This window comes from Macaca nemestrina, chromosome 10, assembly GCF_043159975.1.
Source record: "Macaca nemestrina isolate mMacNem1 chromosome 10, mMacNem.hap1, whole genome shotgun sequence".
In the NCBI taxonomy this organism is placed as follows: Eukaryota; Metazoa; Chordata; class Mammalia; order Primates; family Cercopithecidae; genus Macaca; species Macaca nemestrina.
The window spans coordinates 125,892,654-125,914,912 of NC_092134.1; the positions used below are offsets into that span (position 1 = coordinate 125,892,654).

The window sequence follows — 22,259 nt, forward strand, 5'->3', positions numbered from 1 at the left end:
CAGTGGTCCCTCATACATAAAGCAGCTTCCAGTAGAGTATTTTTAATTTAGATTGGGACCTTTTGTCTATGTGTGTATATATAAGATTCAGATAGCTCCCAGTAAGCAGATAACCTCTCTATCACTGATTGAATCCTCATTTTGTGGAAGTTTAATGGAAGGAATATGTGAGAGGATCCAGGATACTATCAGGGAAGGGACAAGGAGAGTGGAGGGTTTGTATGGATGGGTAACGAAAAGGAGGGGGGAAAAAATCCCCATTTGTGCTAAAGGCCTCTGGCTAGATCCAGATTAAGAAACTGGTGATACAACTTTGAATGCAGTTTGTACTGGTTTTTTAAATACCGATTTTTTATTCAAAGATACGGCAATCACAATTTATGTTATCACTGTAAGAATTTTAAAGATAAAAAGAATCATAATATGACTGTGTAAAGGAAAGAATGTGTTGTCTGCGAAATACAGAAAGTGGAATAAAAAATAAGACATGGGGATCTCTACAAAAATTGTCTGAAGTTGTCTTCATGCCCCTAACCTGAATTTATGTGTCTAAAACGAAACTCATCACTTTTTAAAATCTGCCTCCCTTCTGATTTTCTCATCTCAGCCAAATTCATCACCATCTACACAGTCATCCAGGCTAAAACTCTCAAAATGTTACCGAGCTCCTCCTTGTTCCTTTAATCCTCTTAACATAACTAACGCGTGAAGTCCTTTTCCTTCTCCCACATTGTCTTTCCCTCTTGACTACCATGCTGCTTCAGTTCACAGGCCCTTGCTCTTTCTTCCTTGAGTTATTTTAGTTTCCTCTTGTAACAGATGCTTGCTGTTTGCTACCCAGTCAATATTTCCTCTCCTTCATGGTATGAAACCCTGTTTTCTTTTTATTTTTTTTTCTTTGAGACCGAGTCTCGCTCTGTCGCCCAGGCTGGAGTGCAGTGGCCGGATCTCAGCTCACTACAAGCTCCGCCTCCCGGGTTCACGCCATTCTCCTGCCTCAGCCTCCCGAGTAGCTGGGACTACAGGCGCCCGCCACCACGCCCGGCTAATTTTTTGTATTTTTAGTAGAGACGGGATTTTACCGTGTTAGTCAGGATGGTCTCAATCTCCTGGCCTCGTGATCCACCCACCTCGGTCTCCCAATGTGCCGGGATTACAGGCGTGAGCCACCGCGCCGGGCCTGAAACCCTGTTTTCTTTGGGGTAGCTGCCCCACCTTCACTCTTGGGGAGGTGTTAACTGGCTTAAACAAATAAGCCTATCACATTCCTGCATTCTGTGATTGGTTCAGGCTCAGACCCTGACCTAAGCTGGTCCAGTCAGAGTGAACTTGTCTCTGGAAATGGTGAGACATGGGCACTCTGTTCTCCCCTACTAGATCCAGCCTAGGAAGCATGCCACCCAGAGAGCTGTAGGCAAGGGATAAGTTATTTTAAAGAGGAAAGCCTGCCCGAGAAAGAAGAGCTGGAAAAGGGGAAAGAGAAACTGGGCCTGGATCACTTCACTGGACCCTGGATAAAGCCTTCTCTGTATTGCCGTAGCTCTGCAGGCCAAGGACTATTACCATTCTGGCTGAAGCCAGTTCAGTCAGGTTTCCTAAAATAATTCTAAATACAGGTTGAGTATCCGTTAACCAAAATATTTGGGATCAGAAGTGTTTGGAATTTCAGTTTTGTTTTTGTTTTTTTGATTTAGGGATATTTGCATATACATAATGAGATATTTTGAGGATGGGACCCAAGTATAAACACAAAATTCATGTTTTATGTATGCTTTATACCTATACCCTGATGGTAATTTTATACAATATTTTAAATAATTCTGTACATGAAACAAAGTTTTGACTGCGACCCATCACATGAGGTTAGGTGTGGAATTTTCCTCTTGTGGCATCCTATCAGTGCTCAAAAAATTTCAGATTTTGGAGCATTTCAGATCTTTTGATTAGGGAGGCTCAACCCATACTTCATTTTTTACTACACCCTACCTGGTGGCCTTGCTTGATTCTCTCTGCTTGTAGTATGATGGAGTGGAGAAATACAAATTTGGAGTCATAGGGCCTGGGTTTGAGTCTTGGCAATTATTTTCCATCACCTCAGTTTCCTGATATATATGTAAGGACTGAATGGCATAGCACCTCTGACTAAACTCTCCTCTCCTTTTAAGTGTCTTCTGTTTCCTGAAAGGAACTTACCCTATGAGAGGCTCTTGGCACAGCATCTGACTGTCCGTTTTCAAAAACAAGACTGTCTGTTCCTTTCCCCTGACCTTCCCCATCCATCATCAATCTCAGTCACTTTTATTGTTAATTTTTGTTGGTTTTTACTTGTAGTCTTCATTTCCTTATTATACATTTATTATAGAAAAATCAGAAACGAAAAGTAGGCAAAAAGAAAATTTTAACATGTATCTGTAATTATTCAACCTAAAGATAACTGCTGCTGATGTACTGGAAAAATCATCTTTCAGAGTTTTTTCTACACGTAAATGCATATGTAAATGTATTTTTAATGAACAGTCCAAGGCTCAAAATGCCATACCATGCCCACACCCTTCTTCCAAGGTACTCTATCCTCATTCTCTTGCTGAGGAAACTTGCTCTAAGTGACTTCTTAAATGTAGGTAGCTGTTTTCTATGCTATATAACCTTATTTCACACAACCCATCCACAGGCTGTACAGTGGCTTTTGAGTGGTGTGATTCAAACAGAGAAAACAGATATTAACTCGCTTGACCAGATTTTCTCTCAAGAATTTGAATTATAAATTTGAGAAGAGAGTAATGGAGTTGGGAAAAAGGTAAGTACTGGTAGACATATACCTTAGGCACGATACATATGCCATAAGAGGTAGAAATAGAAATCAAAGACATGACTCCGAGAAACAGTTACCCATGGAGGGTAATGTAACCACTAGAATGCAGAAAATGGAGCTGGATTACACTAAGAGCATGAGAAAAAGCAGCAACACTACTTCTGTAGGGCCTGTTTCAGGCTCCATGAAGCCAAGTAATTACTTCGTTCCTTTTCTGCCTGTGAAGCCTGATTGCATGGCTGCGATTCCCCCTCTTGTCTCCATGTATTGAAATAATAATAAAGCCCCTCAATACTTGACATAAGCTGAGTTTCTGTTCTCTATAACCAGAGGAGTCCAATGCAATATATAAATATAACAATTATGTAATCATATATGCATAATCTTTATTATAAGCAATTTTTCTACATTTAACATCATATTGTAAACCTCTTACCATGTCTATAAAATCATATCTACATCCTCATTCTGGAGGTTACTAGGAGCCTACTGTATTTACATACCATAATTTTTACCAATTCCTAATTCCTTATTATTGACTATTGCTGGGGATTCTTAGGGAAATCTCACATGAGCTTGAAAATTGCAGTGCTGACCATGCAATTCTTTTTCTTCTTTTGGGAACAAATCTAATATTGTCAAAGGTCATTGTGTTCTTACACTGAGAAATCTACAATTGCCCTGTTGAAAAATGAGCCACTTCTGTGAATCTTTTATTGGGGTTTATATAGTTTCTAAACCATATTGAATTTTTTAAAAGAAACATGTCTTCATAATAGGTTTTGGGAAAATTCCTATTTTTCTATCCCAAATATGGCAACAGAAAGATGTAAAATAATTTTATTGTAGACTTACAATTTTCCCAGGTGGGGTACCCAAATCTACAGACTTCGAGCTGTGTGGCCATGAAAAACTGCTCCACCACTGCTGTCTCCTGGGCCCTTCAGGGAACACCACCAGTTTTGGATTTTAAAGACTTTTACCTTCAGGAGGATGCCTGAAGTCAGTGCAGGTGAGTTTGAAATATTATTTGGGTGCTGAATTTGATAGAGAATAAAAGGCATATAGATCCTTTGATCAGCCTCTTTCTCTTGAAATGTAGAACTCTCCATCTCATTATAATGAAATGTATTAAGGCTCAGTCTGGCCCAGGCAGTGAAGTGATTCCCAAAATGGGCAAAACCTAAAACATGGGTATTTAAGTTGTTTTCTATTTCTTAATCATTATAAATAATACCACAATAAGTAGTCATAGTATTTATTCTACAAGTGGAATTTCTGGGCCAAAGGGTATGCACTTTTCTCTCTTTTTAAAAATTTATTTTGTTCATATATAATAATTGTGCATATTTATGGGTTACATGTGATATTTCAATATATGCCTACAATGTGCAATGATCAAATTAGGGTACTTAAGATATTCATCACTTCAAACATGTATAATTTCTTTGTGTTGGGGACATTTAAACTCTTCTACCTATTTTGAGATATATAATCAATTATTGTTAACTATAGTCACTCTACTGTATATCACACACTAAAACTTATTCCTTCTAATTGTGTGTTTGTACCTATTAACCAACCTTACTTCATTTCCCCCTGCCCCACCCCCAACCTTTCCCAATCTTTGCTAACCATCATTCTATTCTGCCTTACTGAGATAAATGTTTGGTTTTTAGCAACCATATAAGTCAGAACATGTGACGTTTGTCTTTCTGTGTCTGTCTTATTTAACTTAATATAATGTCCCCAGTTCCATCCATGTTGCTAAACATGACAGAACTGCATTCTTTTTTATGTCTGAATAGTATTCCATTGTGTACGTTTACCACATGTTCTTAATTCATCCATTGATGGACATTTAGGTTGACCCTGTATCTTTGCGCTTGTGAATAGTGCTGCAATCATCATGGGAGTACAGGCATCTCCCTGATATGCTTATTTCCTTTTCATTGGATAAATACTTAGTAGTGAGTTTGCTGGATTGTATGTATTTCCTTTTTTTCTTGAGATGGAGTTTCACTCTTGTTGCCCAGGCTGGAGTGAAATGGTGCGCGATCTCGGCTCACCTCCACCTCCACCTCCTGGGTTCAAGCGATTCTCCTGCCTCAGCCTCCCGAGTAGCTGGGATTACAGGCATGTCCTACCATGCCCGGCTAATTTTTGTATCTTTAGTAGAGACGGGGTTCTATTTGTAATTTTTTGAGAAGGCTCCATAATATTTGCCATAATGGCTGTATTTACTAATTTAAACACCAACAGTGTATAAGAGTATAAGAGTTCCCTTGTCTCCTGTCCTTATTAGCATTTGTTACTTTTGGTCTTTTTCATAATAGCCATTCTAACTGGGGTGAGATAATATCTCATTGTGGTTTTGATTTGCATTTTCCCTGATCATTATTGGTGTTGAGCATTTTTTCATATAATTGTTGGCCATTTGTACGGCCATTTCTTTTGAGAAATGTCTATTCAGAGCATCTGCCCATTCTTTTTTTTTTTTTTTTTTTTTTTGGTTTTAATTTTTTGAGACAGGATCTCATTTTGTTGCCCAGGCTGGAGTGCAGTGATGTGATCACAGCTGACTGCATCCTCAACCTCCTGGGCTCAAACAATCCTCCTCGCTTAGCCTCCTGAGTAGCTGAGACCACAAGCACGTGCTACCACAAGTGCCTAATATTTTTAACTTTTTAGTTCAGGTTTGTGCAATAAACCTACATGTGCCAGTTTGTTACATAGGTAAATTTTTGTCCTAGGGGTTTGTTGTACAGATTATTTCATCACCTAGCTATTAAGCTTAGTACCCATTAGTTACTTTTCCTCATGCTCTCCCTCCTCCCACCCTCCACCTCCACCATCTGACAGGTCCCTGTGTGTGTTGTCCCCCTCTATGTGTCCATGTGTTCTCATCCTTTAGCTCCCACTTATAACTGAGGACACGTGGTATTTGGTTTTCTGTTCCTGTTAGTTTGCTAAGGATAATGGCTTCCAGCTCCATCCACATCTCTGAAAAGGACATAATCTAATTCTTTTTTATGGCTGCATAGTATTCCATGGTGTTTATGTACCAAATTTCCTTATCCAGTCTATCACTGATGGGTGTTTAGGTTGACTCCATGTCTTTGCTATTGAATAGTGCTGCAATGAACATTCACATGCATGTGATAAAATGATTTATATTCTTTGGGATGTATACCTAGTCGTGGGATTGCTGGGTTGAAAAATATTTCTGCTTTTAAGGCGCTGAGGAATTGCCACACCGTTTTCCACAAAGGCTGAACTAATTTACACTCCCACCAATGGTGTATAACTATTCCTTTTTCTCCACAATCTTGACAGCATCTGCTTTTTAAAAAAATAAAATGAAAAATAATAGTCATTCTGACTGGTGTTAGGCGGTATCTTACTGTGGTTTTGATTTGCATTTCTCTAATGATCAGAGATGTTGAGCTTTCTTTTGTATGTTTGTTGGCCACATGTATGTCTTCTTTTGAAAACTCTCTGTTCATATCCTTTGCCCACTTTTTAATGGTTTTTTTTTCTTGTAAATTTAAGTTCCTTATAGCTGATGGATATTAGACCTTTGTCAGATGCATAGTTTGCGAAGATTTTCTCCGATTCTTTAGGTTGTCTGTTTACTCTGTTGATAGTTTCTTTTGCTGTGCAGAAACTCTTTAATTAGCTTTTTTGTTGCAATTGCTTTTGGCGTCTCCATCATGAAATCTTTGCTTTTGCCTATGTCCTGAATGGTATCACCTAGCTTGTCTTCCAGTGTTTTTATAGTTTTGGGTTTCACATTTAAGTCTTTAATCCATCTTGAGTTTCATTTTCACATATGGTGTAAGGAAGGGGTCCCATTTTAATCTTCTGCATATGGCTAGCCAGTTATTCCAGTTCTATTTGTTGAATAGGGAATCCTTTCCTCATTGCTTGTTTTTGTCAGATTTGTTGAAGATCAAATAGTTGTAGGTGTGTGGTCTTATTTCTGTGTTCTCTGTTCTATTGCATTGGCCTATGTGTCTGTTTTCATACCAGTACCATGCTGTTTTGGTTACTGTAGCCCTGTACCATAGTTTGAAATTGAAATTGGGTAGCATGATGCCCCCATCTTTGTTCATTTTGCTTAGGATCGCATTGGCTATTCAGGTTCATTTTCAATTCCATATAGATTTTAAAATAGTTTTTTCTAGTTCCAGGAAGAATGCCATTGGTAGTTTGATAGGAATAGCATTGAATCTATAAGTTGCTTTGGGCAGTATGGCCATTTTAACAATACCAATTGTTCCTATCCATGAGCGTGGAATGTTTTTCCATTTGTTTGGGTCCTCTCTCATTTCTTTGAGCAGTGGTTTGTAGTTCTTCTTGTACAGATCTTTCACCTCCCTAGTTAGCTGTATTCCTCAGTATTTTACTCTTTTTGTGGCAGTTGTGGATGGGGGTTTGTTCATGATTTGGCTCTCAACTTGACTGTTGTTGGCATATAAAAATTCTAGTGATTTTTCCACATTGATTGTGTATCCTGAGACTTTGCCGAAGTTGTTTATCAGCTTAAGAAGCTTTTGAACTGAGATAATGGGGTTTTCTAGATATAGGATCATGCCATCTTCAAACAGGGATAGTTTGACTTCCTCTCTTCCTATTTGGATGCCCTTTATTTCTTTCTCTTTCCTGATTGCCCTGACCAGAACTTCCAATACTATGGTGAATAGAAGGGGTGAGAGAGGGCAACCTTGTGCTGGTTTTCAAGGGTAATGCTTCCAGCTTTTGTCTATTCAGTGTGATGTTGGCTGTGGGTTTGTCACATACGGTTCTTACTCTTGTGAGGTATGTTCCTTCAATACCTAGTTTATTGAGTTTTTTATGTGAATGGATATTGACGACTTTTCTGCATCAATTGAGCTTATCATGTTTTTGTTTGTTTTTAGTTCTATGTGATGAATCACATTTATTGATTTGTGTATGTTGAACCAACCTTGCATCCCAGGGATAACGCCTACATGATCATAGTGGATACACTTTTGGAGTGGCTGCTAAATTCAGTTTCCCAGTATTTTTTTGAGAATTTTTGCATCAATGTTTATCAAGGATATTGGCCTGAAGTTGTCTTTTTGTTCTCGTCGTTTTTATCTCTGCCAGGTTTTGGTATCAGAATGACAATGTCCTCATAGAATAAGTTAAGAAGACATTGGGCACATGGGCTCATGTGTGTAATCCCAGCACTTTGGGAGGGGGAGGCAGGTGGACCACCTGCGGTCAGGAGTTCAAGGCCAGCCTGGCCAATATAGCAAAACCCCATCTCTACAAAAAACAAAAATTAGTTGGGTGTGGTGGCACACAACTGTAGTCCCAGCTACTCAGAAAGCTGAGGCATAAGAATTGCTTGAACTCGGGAGGCAGACATTACAGTGAGCTGAGATCGCACCACTGCATACCAGCCTGAGCCACAGAGCGAGAGTCCATTGCAAAAATAAAATAAAATAATAATAATAATAAAATTGTTTAAAAAGCCTAAATTAGGAAGGAATCCTTCCTCCTTAATTATTTGGAATAGTTTCAGTAATTCCTAGACTCAAGTGAACCTCCTGCCTCAGCCTCCCTAGTAGCTAGGACCACAGGCATGCACCACCATACCCAGGTAATTTTTACTTTTTTTTTTTTTTTTTTTTTTTTAGAGGCAGGGTCTTGTTTCTCAGGCTAATCTTAAACTCTTGGTCTCAAGAGATCCTCCCACTTCGGCCTCCCAAAGTGCTGGGATTACAGGTGTGAGCCACCATGCTTCGCCAGGTTGTGCACTTTTATTGCCAAAAGACCCTTCTTAAAGGCTGTATCAATTCATTTTCCTACCACTGGAACATAGGTATACCAATTTCCTACATTTCTGCCAACACCAGGTATGCCATTCTTTGTAACTTTTAAAGAATTAGGTATCTAGTATAAATTGTGTTGACTCCCTGATATAAAACCTCCAAGGGCTCTCCATTGTCTATAGTAGTCATTCTCAAACTTTTTGGTATCAGGACCTCTTTATAGTCTTAGTAATTATTGAGGGCACCAAAGATCTTGGTTTATGTGGTTTATATTTATTTCAAATGGAAAAAAAAAAAACCCTACTAGTGAGACATGACATTGTTTTACATTTTCACAAATCTCTTTAGTGACTGGCTTATTCTATTATAGTAGAAGTGGAAATCTCATATCTGCTTCTGCATTTGATCTGTTGCAATCATGTAGTCTCCAGGACACTCCCTGGCACAGTCATGAGAGAACAAGTGTAGAAAAGGTAAATCATGTTTTAGTATTATCTGAATGCAATTTTGGCTTCATGAATCCCCTAGGAAGTTCTTAGGGTCTTCTAGGGCTGTCCAAAATATATGTTGATAACCACAAAGTCCAAAGAAATAAAGTCTAACTATTTAAAATGTCATACTATTCCTTTCTTGATTTAATACTAAACCTTCCTCAATTATCCTCTCTAGCATGGTCCTTCTTAAAGTCATGCAGAATTCTGACTACTTCTCAAAAACATTATGAATTCTCAGTTCTACATATTTTTGCACTTACCATTTTCTCTTCCAAGAATGCCTGTCTCTGGCTGCTATGCTGGTGTTTGAAGCAGCTCAATACCTTCTCCAAATTCAGAATAAACTGAGACAAAACAAAAAAGCAAGCAGATAGAATCAAGTAATGCCTTTATTACCAATAAAGTTGATTTTGAAGATTGTGGGCTAATATACGGTAGCAATGGGTTTCCTGATACTCCATACCCAAAACTTTACAGACCCATCGACCCAGGTGCAGAAAGCACTAGACAACTGCAAGCTTCCCCCAAGTACATTTCCCTGCCCCATTATAATTATTATTATTTGAGATGGAGTTTCACTCTTGTTGTCCAGGCTGGAGTGCAATGGCACCATCACAGCTCACTGCAAGATCACCTCCTGGGTTCAAGTGATTCTCCTGCCTCAGCCTCCCAAGTAGCTGGCATGACAGGTGCCTGCCACCAGGTCCAGCTAAGTTTTTGTATTTTTAGTAGAGATGGGGTTTCACCATATTGGCCAGGCTGGTCTCAAACTCCTGACCTCAGGTGATCCACCTGTCTCAGCCTCCCAAAGTGCTGGGATTACAGGTGTGACCCACTGTGCCCGGTCCCCATTATTAAATTTTGATAATGAAGGAAAGGCTCACTACAAAGAAAAGGGTGGAGGAAAGACTTGAGCAACATACAAACACCCAGTTCCTTATCCTATAGTCAACAAGATAAATCACTCCATCTTCACTGGGAAATGTTAACCAAAAACAACAACAACAACAACAACAACAACAACAACAACAAACTCTAAGATATTTAAATAGGCTTATTCTGAGCCAATATGTGTGACCATGGCCCAGGAAGCAGTCTCAAGAGGTCCTGCAAAAGTGTGTCTGAGGTGGTCAGGTTCCATGTTGGTTTTATACATTTTAGAGAAACAGGAACTGTAGGTAAAATCTTAAATCTGTACATGAAAGGTGTACATTGTTTCAGCCTAAAGAGGTGAAGCAGCCTTGCTGTGTAGAGTAACACCCAAGGTTTGCTGTCCCATAGCCAAGGAGAACAAGGACGCAGACACACAAAGAGTGAGGTTAAGAGTGTAAATTTAATAGGCAAAAGAAAGCTCACTGCTGCAGAAAGGGGTCCCAGAGAAATGGGTTGCTGGAACCATGGTGAAATTCAGGGGGGTTTATAGATGAGCTGGTGAGGAGGCAGTGTCTGATTTACATAGAGCATGAAAGACTGGTTGAACCAGGTGTGCCATTTGCATAGGGTGCGAAAAACTGGTTAGGAGTAAGTATCCACTTGCATAGGGTGTGAATTTCTGGCTGCCCCCACCTGAATCTTTTATTATGCAGGCAGGTTCTCTGCCTGAGCTGCACCATGTTGCCCATTTCTCTATTACTGTACATGTAGTAACAAAAAAGGAAGATGGAGCTTCCATGTTGGGCATGCCTGGCCCTCAGGTAGCCCTTTTCTATTGACACAGCTGCCAGTATCCCCCCGTGCAAGCTTCCAGCTTGCTTATCTATGTTTGTAGCTCAATTTTTCAGGCTGCCCTTCATTACAAAAGAAATGACTTGGGGGCTGCTTATTGTTAGAAGGGAAGCTCTTCCAAGGACTCTGTTGCCCTCACTATCTGCCGAAATAATTTCTTTCTACCTCCTATATCAGAGGTATAGTATCTTGAAGTTGAGGCGTGTATTAGTCCATTCTTGCACTGCTATAAAGAAATAACTGAGACTGGATAATTTATAAAGAAAAGAGGTTTAATCGGCTCACAGTTCTGCAGGCTATACAGGAAGCATGATGCTGGCATCTGCTCACCTTCTGGAGAGCCTCAGGAAACATACAATCATGGCGAAAGGCAAAGGGGTAAATAGCACTTCACATGGCTGGAGCAGGAGGAAGAGAGAAGTAGGGAGGTCCACAAACTTTTAAACAACCATGGCTCCTGAGAACTCACTCACTATACAGTACCAAGCCGGGATGGTGCTAAAACATTCATAAGAACTCCACCCCCATGATCCAATCACTTCCCACTAGGCCCCACCTCCAACACTGGGGATTACAATTTGACATGAGAGTTGGGTGGGGACACAGATCCAAACCATATCATGGGGCTTATGGATCATAGATGGATTTAAAGATTTTCTGTTTGGCAATTGGTTAAGCTTCATCTAAAGAGGATGTCAATAGAATAGAATATTTGTGTTAAGATGGGGGGGTTGAGACCAAGGTTGTCATGTAGATGAAGCCTCCAGATGACAGCCTTCAGAGAGAATGTATGGTGAATATCTCCTTTTGTACCTTAAAAAGTGTCAAATGCTTAATCTCTCCTAGATCCCCGAGAGGCCTGCCATATTAACAGAGATTCTCTATAGATGCAAATTTCTCCCACAAAAGACAGCTTTGCAAGGCCATTTCAAAATATGCCAAAGAAATACATTTTGGGCTAAAGCATTTTTATTTCCTTCAGGGTCTGCTATTTGTTATATGATGTTATATCAGAATCAGGTTGGAATTTGGTATCTTACTGCCACAAAGAGTCTGTTTTGTCAGGCTTATGATCTCTAATGTTAATGCTGCCTAGTTATGCCTAAACCTTAAAAGGGAGGGGGTTTAATGAGATGTGTCCAACCTCCCTTCCTTTTGTGGGTAGGAATTCAGTTTTTCAGGTATCTCTGAGATCACCCCGGCCCAGATGCGGGCCATTCAGTCAGTTGGGAAGCTTAGGATTTTATTTTTGGTTTACAGGAAGCATGACTGAAAGAGAAACCAGGAGTGGTATCCTAATTGTTTTCTTTCACATAAAAGGAAACAGGAATGGGGATGAATCACATCCCCCACTGCCGCCTCTCTCTCAGCCCCTCCCCACACATACACACAGTACAACCAATATTCTCTACCTACAAAATCCCTAGTCATACTTAAGCGTGACCTCTTGTATGAAGCTTTAACCTCCTGATGACTTCCCCTCCACCCACAGAGCACTTTTTACATACAAATAAATTCAAGTCATATTAAGACTTACATACACAGCACCGAAGATACAAATACAAATAAGATACTATTTCTACTTTGAAAAAGTTTGGGAAAAGATATCTATGACGGCATCTCTGATATAGTTGTCAGATTTTTATTCCCTACATTTATTCTTTCAACAAATTTAGAAGCATCAAGTACACAGACACCCTCATTCCACCAAATAATAATTTACGCAAGTCATTGCACCATCTGAAATCTTTCTACACCATTTGACCTTCACAAATCTCTACTCAACTTTCACCCTGACCCTGAAATTACTCTCATTTCCTATCAAGATCTAGCCAGACCAAGGTCACCAGTAATTATCTCCCAAGCCCAACAATTCGTTTTTTTCATCCTTGCTATTTCCCTAGTAATTTTATACTTGGGTGGATGCCTTTGAGTGTTTGTGTGTTTTGTATTTACAGCTATAATGGTAGAAACCTGCAGTATCACAGCTCATTTTATAAGGCTTTGGAAATAACATGGGCCGAATCCCAGACCCTAAGACCCAGCAGTAAATATAATAAAAGCCTGATATAACATGTTTAACCTGGAAGGAGGGCATTGTTTCTGTCCCTTAACAGCTCATTATAGAGATTCCACTTCATTGCTATTTCTCCCCATCTACAAAGCAGCCTACAGACTGCTTAAGAACATGCTCATTGGCTAGATGTTTAGATTAAATGACCTTTAGGGGTCTCTTTTTACCCCCTGAAATTCTGTAATTCTGGTGAGTTTCTTTTTCTTAGAAGTGCGGTGCAAAAGCATCATCTCAAAACAATGCCTAGCTCATCGCAGATAAAAACACAGACACAGGAGCCAGAATAACTGGCCTCAAATCTTGACTATATACATGGTCTTAAGACAAAGCATTTTAATTTTTCTAGCTTCATCAACTCATCTATAAAATGATGATCATACTCATACCTACTTCATAGGCCTGTTGCGAGGAACAAATAGCTGATATATTTAAATCATAGTGCCCACCACTTACGAAGTGTGCAATAAATTATGAACTACTAGTTAGCAAATATGTGTCCAAGGAATTCTACAATTCCATGAACTCCCAGTAACTTACAATATATGTCAGTAGGCACTCACAAAACACTGGAACCTGTTCTTAGGTCTGAATTTTATAGGCCTCATTCAAACCTTTTAAATACCTGGTCTCATCAAAACAAGAATATCTTTTAAATTAGAAAGGCAGTCAGGATTTTTTGAAAACTAATTCTTAGCATAAATACCAGGTATATGCATACTAAATCTACCAACTGAAATGCCATTATGAGATCATGTTGGCATAATTCTATTATATTCAAAAAATCCACATCCATTTTTTTTAAAAGTTCAAAACAAGCATTCACACAACTGTAATATCTCCTCTTCGCAAAATCTTACTCTAGGTGTGTCAAAAGTTCTAATCAGTCCACCAGGATACAGACACTGACAGCAGTTTAAAAGACATAATCCAGTAACATATTACCTAGTTCCATGAAGCTTGGAAACCGAAACAAACTTTCAACATTGGAATGACTTAAGCAGTGGGTAAATTTGGCACATTTTAATCATTTTAAAAGCATTAAAACATATTTCAAAGATTTCAAACTTGCAATTATTTTTGCTCCCACTCAAAACATGAAATAAACATTGGTTTTAAAAAGATATGTGCTTTTTAATCTATCAAAACAAACAGCTTAATGAATAAAAATTGTTTCCCCAAAGTAAACCATTTTTCATACATTTGCAATGTATCCAGCAGGTTTTAGCAGTCTGAACATAGAAAAGCTATTGGTAAATTGTAGCCCCCTCCTATATTCATATATATCAAACTTCAGGTGTGGTTATTTTATGAAAACTCCTCGAAAAATATGTTTCACACATTTACTTTGAAACTTAATTCACTAGCAAAGCTGCACTTTTGTCTACCTCAGTGACACTAATATTTATGCTTATCTTGTGGACTGGGTCTCACTTTATACATCTTCCCTGTATTAATCCCAAATGATAATTACCTTTTAAATCTGCTTGACAAATACATTTGGAGGACTTACTCTCTAAGATATTTGGCTGGATGCTTTAAGGAGTTTAAAGCTGGTTACAACAGGCTTACCCCTCAAAGAGCTCCCACTCAAGGTGGGCAGAAAAGCAATGTAGAGAAATAAACTTAGCACAAGACTATCTGCTCTGTCCCTGTCCATTTACAAGTTCTGGGCCTAGTGTGCCATCATGATGAAGGAAGGATACACAGGCCAACCAGACTTCTGTTCTTGGCCACCACTGCCTGACTTGTTTGCCACTGGCCCCTAATTCCTTCTTCTGCAATCTCCTAAATCCTGGCTCCCTATACTCACCCCAAGCTTGTGCCTTTTTTGACACATTTAGAGCCCCTTATTGATTCAGATTTCTCTTCACTCTTGAGTTCCAGACTTGCAAAGCTCCAGGTTAGAGCCCCTTTGCCAGTTCTGCTTTATAAGAACTACTTAACGTAGACTCCTCTCACTCTCCACTTCCCCCTGGCCTTGCAACCTTCCTGCCATAGAAGGGGAATCAGAAAGAGACACAAGGCAATCATTTTATAAGAACGATACAAAGAATGTTCTACAACTGGTTTCTATACCAGTTGTTAAAGTTAAGTCAGAAAAGTGAGAGATGGCTTCTGGGTTTAAATCTTCTTTTCTGATGTTGCTCAGTGATGAGCTTAAAAGATGCCCAGGAGGTAAAACTAAAGCAGAAAAAGCATGCTTATACTCATTAAAAAATTACATTTGTGTTAACAATTTTTCTGTAGTATCTCATCATGGTGATAGAAAGACTAACTAGAACTTTTCAGTTTCTACACGTCAGGCACTTTCCGGATCCAATTTTATTAATTATTCCCCTCCACATTTCAATGGGTACAAGTTTTATCTGAGGGAGAAATACAGAATAACAACAGATGTCTCAGGAACTGCCACTTAACATCCCCATTTCTTAGCACTTTAGTTTTAAAGTTGCTGTTGTGTCTACTACTGTTTCAATGTGAATCAGAATTTGTATGCATTCCAAACATAAATCTTCCTATTCAAATGTAACATGTATACAAATTCCAACTCCTTGGCTTCAGGCAAAAGCAGCGTATCAAAACAGGTGGCATCCTCCAGGAAGACAAGCCTAGAACTTCTATAAATCAATGGGGATAGGTGCATGGGCTGACAGCAGGTTTCCCTGCACCCAATCTGGCATTGAAGAGAAACGAGAGAGGTGGAGCTAACAGAGAAAGCATATGACAACTCCATATCTGTAGGAAGCAGCCTGTTATTGAGGCAGAATCAGAGAAAAGAAATGCATTGTGAATAGCCCTAAAGCTGCTAATCTCTGGTGGTGAGGGACAGTTAAGGCCAAAATAATTCACTCAAATACATAATCCTGTGTCATAAAGAATGTATGTGTCTGTGAACAATAAGAATTCCTGCCAGCCTAGAACATGGACAGATGTAGCATTTATTCCACACAAACCTCTTGCCAGTACCTGGTCCAGAAAAAACTTATCTCATTAAAAAATGAGCATCTATGCAAAACTAATCCAAGAAAATAAGAGAAAACAAATAGCGGGGGAAATAGAAGACAAAGAATATTCACCAAGAAAAATGTTTCCATAAAGTAGATGAAAATGTGGGGCAAACATATTGCCAAAGTCTTAAAAACAAACAAACAACTGAAACAAAGCTACCGTATCTATAAAACAAGAGTTCATATCAAATATACAAGAGCTCAGGGACGATAATTCCAGACAATAGAAAATGAAATATAATTTGGTAGAGCTCAGAAAACAAACATTTCACTGAAAGCAACCAGACTGTGCTGAAAACACTGCAAGAAAAAAGGATGACAGGAATAGAAAATAGTATGAAATGAAGTAGGAAAAAAAAAAAAACCCAGAACTAGAGAAAGCAATAGCTAGACAGGACACATGTGCAATAACTGGCATCTTGAAGAAAAGTTAAAAAATAGTAATAAAAAGGAAAACTGTTAAAGATATACTTCAAAGTAACTTTCTAGAAATATGTTTTGGATCTGTAGACTAAGAGGGTACACTGAACCCCAGGAAAAACTGATACAAAACATTCAGCCTTGAATCTTGTTTTATTAAGGTTACTGGCATTGAAAGAAAAATCTGTTGTTGGACTGAGGCAAAAGTTTAAGTCAGGCTGTTACTATGTACAGCAGTGTTCAATGCTAGCAGACACTGGGGCAATAATACAAGGTCCTCAACGAAATAAAGTGTGTGATCCAAGAACTGTACATGGCCAAATAATCACTAAAGTGTAAAGAAAATAAAATTTTTGAACTTGCAAAAACTCAGGGAATGTAGTCCCAAAGCCCTTCTTCAGGAAACTACTAGAGGCCAAACTTTGAAAAGAATATGAGTGTTGACTGCATTTAACTTTGCAACTAAGACAAAAACAATTGTGGAGATTATGGTCACAGAACAGAATTTAGATGTTATAAACTCTAATGATGTAGTATATAGCAAAAGTTTGAAGAAGAGGACAAGGTGGTGGGTAGGTATGCTGATTTTCTCATCTGTAGAGAACAGAATATTATTATTAAAGCTGATAAATCATGTAATAGAGCTATAAGTATATTTCCAAGCCTCAAGAATATGTTATAAAAGCTATCTGACATCAAAAATCAGATGAGTTTGGAAGGAAGATAAGGGAAAGAAAGTAGAAAGAATTTCATCATGCTCTCAGTAGGAAGTCAATAGCTGTCTAAATAAACAGAAGCATACGTATTTGGAGGAAAGGGCATTGTCATATATTGCTGGTGAGAGTGCAATTTTCTTTAAACAAAAGGACTCCATAGGACTTCTCTGGACCTATTACATGGGACCAAGAAACAAGGGGCAACTTTGCAGTGTTCAGCTTTAGAGACTAACTGAAAATGGAAATACAGTAGAGGGGCAACATGTTCTTTCTTAACACAAAGCATTAACTGTCTCTCCAGTGCCACCTTGTTATATTGTAGTTGACAACTGTGACACTTGACCGTCCACTACCTTTTGAACACGATATGCCCTGTTCCCCAAGAAGGCAGCCAAAACTTGCTTTCTCAGCTTTTTGTGCAGCTAAGGTACAGGGATGTGGCCAGCACTGTAACAATCAGACATAACCAGACGGGAACTTGATACTCAAGAGATCAACATGAGGAATTCATCTCTGGCCACTGTGATAAACCCAACTTTCAAGGAAGGCAAAGGCGGGGGTTCTGGTATCAAGTGCCCTGAGACGTACCAATGAGGCAGTACCATCAGGTCTACACTTGATCTTAGCCAAAAGGCCAAGAAGTGATTAAGAGCAGTTCTAAAGAGTGGTTTGAGCATTATTCTTACCTAGCTGCCTCTATTTCTGATGTAGTTTGGATATTTGTCCCTGCCCAAATCTCATGTTGAACTGTAATCCCCAATGCTGAATGCAGGACCTAGTGGAGTGGTTGGGCCATCAGGACAGATCCCTCATGGCTTGGTGCTGTCTTTGCCATAGTGAATTCTCTCAAGAGCTGGTCATTTAAAAGTGTGTGGCACCTCCCCATTCCACCTCTTGCTCCTATTTTCACCATGTGATGTGCCTGCTTTCTCTTCACCTTCTGACATGATTGTAAGTTTCCTGAGGCCTCCCTGAAGCTGAGCAGATGCCAGCACTATGCTTCCTATAAAGCCTGCAGAACCATGAGCCAATTAAACCTCTTTTCTTTATAAATTACCCAGTCCCAGGGATTTCTTTATAGCGATACAAGAATGGCCTAATAAAACTCTCCACTATCTGGCCATCCTGGATATTCTGTAAGACAGCATGCTTTAAGAATAAGTATCTTTTTTTGCTTAAACTAGGTAGAGTTATGTTGCTTACGATTAAGAACTGTGCCTAAGTGCATTATAGTACTGGCAAAGCAAACACTTAACAAAGCAAAAAACAAATTTAAAACATCCTTTTATGTGGAAAAGACCAAGGAACTAACATTTTCATTTGCTCTAGAGACCATATACACAGTACCTTCAAAATAAGCCAAGTATCTGTGAAACATACCATTCCCTAGAACATCTTATCTATTCTAAATGTAAGTTAAAGAATGGGCTCTGTTAAAATATGTCTTGGTTTTAAAGTACATTATATATAAATCACCAAAAATTATAGCATTCCAGACTGGTAGAATCAAATACAGCTGAATCTTACAATCTTGGCTTGCTAAAATCCTTTGGAGATTTTATGGACAATGATTCTAAATTCATCTAATTTATTCTAGGCTCCAAAGCTTGCTTTTAAGCCCAAAGTGAAATCAAGTTCATTGCCTAGTGTGAAAGGATTAAGGGATAATGTCATTTCCATTGTCCCCTCTCCTGTTCTTGGCTATGAAAAGCAGCAAAATATACACATTCATCTTAGAGCTTCATGATAAAGAAGTGCTGCAGCTGGTGAATTTTACTGCTTAATAGACACATTTAATTTGGAATCCAGGTATTGAGTGCAAAGATTTCTAATGTAGTGGTTCCCAAAGTGTGGTTCCCAGAGCACAGCATCAGCATCAGCTGGGCACTTGTTGGAAATACAAATTCTCAGGCTCTACAGCTAACTTATTGAATTGGAAATTCTGGGGGTAGAGATGAGACTTGTTTCATATAATTCTTCCAGTGATTCCATTTGAGAAACACTTTTTTTGGCAGCACAACTAAACCATCAAACACAAAGACAAGTCTACTACTGAGAATAGTAAGATGTACCTTCTTAATAACACATTCTAGTCCATTCAGGGAGTCCTTACCTAGAACTTAACTTCACGTGTAGCATAAATTTCATTTCTTCTTCTACAGAGGAGATATAGGACGTGTTCCTAAAGTCTAATATAGAAGTAACTTTTCCTGGGATTGTCAGACATTAAGAACCCTTTAATCTTCTCTTCAGGCTAAATAATCCCAGTTCCTTTAAGCTTTACTTATAATCACTTCTTATAAGGTACTTATCGCTTTTTAAAACTCTTTACCAATCTCCAGAATAAAGAATAAACTTATTTTATTGTTCAAATGAATTGAAAATATTCCCTGTCATTGGACAATAGAAACTAATGCCATGCGACCTAGGTTTCTTATATTCTACCTGTTTTACAAGATGTACTTCTAAAAGTATCAAATTTCAGGTCTGTCCTTTCTAGATATTCCAGTTCTTCCTCCTCATCTGTGTTCTTTTTCCCAATAAAAAGTTTTAGTTCATTGTAAGGTCACTAAGTATTTCACGTATATTGCATTAAACATCCTGATCCTCATCTGTCCTATTGTGAATTGACCAGATGGATATTCCTCTGACTCTCTCCTGAGCAGGTTTTAGTTAATTAAAAATGATTATTTTTACTACATATTTGATGTATCAGCCAGATGTTACCTGTGGTCATTTCTAAAAAGGATCATTTGGTGCTGGTTGTAAAATACATATTTTCTTTGGGAGGCAAAGCCCCTGAGTGTGATCAGAAAAATAAAGGTAGAAATTGATTTCACCTCATACCTTTTTCCTAGCGCCAAAATGGGCATAACATTTCACTGTCTTGGAAGGTAAGATCTATTCAAATTCTTTCTGCTTCTTTATACCTCTGCACCGTGGCCCTATTTATGATGTGTACAGTATCAGGTAGATGGAAGAAAAATTAATATTGGTTTCTCTCTGTACTAGAAGTGTAAGTTAATTTTTCCAAAGAAACAGATTTGGTTTCTGTAAGACATGTATGTATGACATAGCAAACTGTTCTGCTCAATCAGGATGGAGACTGTGTTATGTTGTTGGGAGGATGCACTTCCAGATATCTGTAACAGTTCCCACTGCTACCACAGGTCTCTACAAACTATTTTTCATGTGAACCAATTTGTCTGAATTTCTCATCAGTGTTGAAATAATCCAGAATGGGGCAAGAATACTTTAATTATAAAACTGTTTTGTGACAACATGTCATTTCCTCTCCATGTGTATACAAATTAGAATCCAAACAAGCCCCCATAACACGTTTTTTTCTTCCTTAAAATAAAGTAACATTCAACCCTTAAAAAAAATCATCCAAATTTTTTTGGTCACCAATTTTAGAGGTCATCCAAAATTCTGAGATTCTAACAGATGAAATCAACCATGCTATCACACTATCACTTGGTATAGATTGAGAAGGTTGGTCTCTAAAACACCATTTCGAAGACTCCAAGAGGCAAAGGTGAATCTCTTGTAAGTCTTAAGTTTACATGGTGACAAACATGATTAGATAGAGCAGGGTGCGTAAACAAGCGAGAAATGTTCAGTTCCAAAGACTAGGGTATGTGTTGTAAAATAATTCGTCATGTGGTGGGGATGTACGTTCTGGCATCAGCTCTGACATTCTATGTGGTCTTACACAAGTGACTTCTCCAATCTGTTTCGTTTCTCAATGTAAAAAAAAAAAAAGTGTTGAACTATATGTTCTCTAAAGTCTCTTTATGCTCCCACGTTATGACTGATTGTTTCAAAAATAACTTTAAAGCCTAATATTCTTACTGAACAATTGCAACAGGGCAGGGTGCTTTTATTAACTTAGAAGCTTTAAACACAGAACACAGAAGGTCATTTTCTGATTGTATAAAGCATCTGATCCCAATGTTCTGAAGTACACACATCAGCTTGTAGTAAATCATAGTCACCTCAGAAATGACCTCTTCCTCTTACGTTTTCAAAGCAATCAACATTAATGAGGGTGTTCCTATTAAAGTCATCTGTGTTACATTTGATTTCAAGAGCCAGGTAAGGATGGGCAGACATTCCCAGATGAACAGTCCCACAGTCCTTGGAATAAAATTTCCCCCCAAATATAACATTACTTACCTTTAGATCAGGCCATGCTCATCAGCCTCTAATAGGTCTGAGGGACTCACTAATCTTAATTTCCTATGTGAATCTGTAATTGTCCACAGAGGTCAATTTCAGTGGATGCCTCATATAAATTAAAATTGAAGATAATGATGCCTGTTCACTTGATCAACTAAAATGACCAGCTGGGTTTAATGGGAAGAAAACAGAACCCCCTGTGAAATTGGAATAGCTTCAAAGATGATAGACTGTAATTATTTTTCTGTAATGTTTCTTCTCCAAAGGTGACCGGCCATTGCACTGGTGGGCACCTGGGCTAGCATATTATGAGGCTGAATACGCGTTCGGAGCCACTGACCATATCCAAAGGCACAAGTCAAAAGTTGGCATCCTGCTAAGGCAATGGGGAAAAACAGAATTTCTTTTCTATTCTTATTTTAGTCATTTCATTTACAGTTAAGAGAGGTGCTCTGAGGGATTTGCTAAATTGTCTCCCGCGAGGCAAATTCTAATTTAGATTGGTACAAAAGTGTTTTCTCTTTTTAGCCATAAAACATTGTCTTGAATTTGTTCTAATTATCCTTAGGGTAATATAATTTTAGGTCTGAAAGAACTTTGACATCATCTGCCCCAACCCATTTTCTTTTTTTTTTTTTTTTAATTTATTTATTATTATTATACTTTAAGTTGTAGGGTACATGTGCATAACGTGCAGGTTTGTTACATATGTATACTTGTGCCTTGTTGGTGTGCTGCACCCATCAACTCGTCAATTACATCAGGTATAACTCCCAATGCAATCCCTCCCCCCTCCCCCCTCCCCAATATAGGCCCCGGTGTGTGATGTTCCCCTTCCTTCTTTACAGATGAAGAAACTGAAGTCAAGAGATGTGAACTGACTGGACCAAGGAGTCAAAGAGGGAGAGTTCAGGCTAGAATTCAGCAGGTGAGAAGATGAAACCAAAACTGACTTCCAGTCCAGGTTTTTGCTTATGAGCAACTGGAGAGCCATTCAGGGAAGAAAAAGACTCTCCTGATGAAA

General features: G+C 38.6%; 1 long non-coding RNA gene across 1 annotated transcript; it reads right to left on the minus strand.

Moving 5' to 3' along the window:
• Window positions 1-1,669: 1,669 nt before the first annotated feature.
• On the minus strand, window positions 1,670-22,009 carry LOC139356852 (uncharacterized). The gene is made up of 2 exons (XR_011609320.1): window positions 9,371-22,009; window positions 1,670-3,753 (listed from the first exon to the last, which is right to left on the minus strand). It is a non-coding gene; the product is annotated as an uncharacterized lncRNA (long non-coding RNA).
• Between the last annotated feature and the right edge of the window lie 250 nt (window positions 22,010-22,259).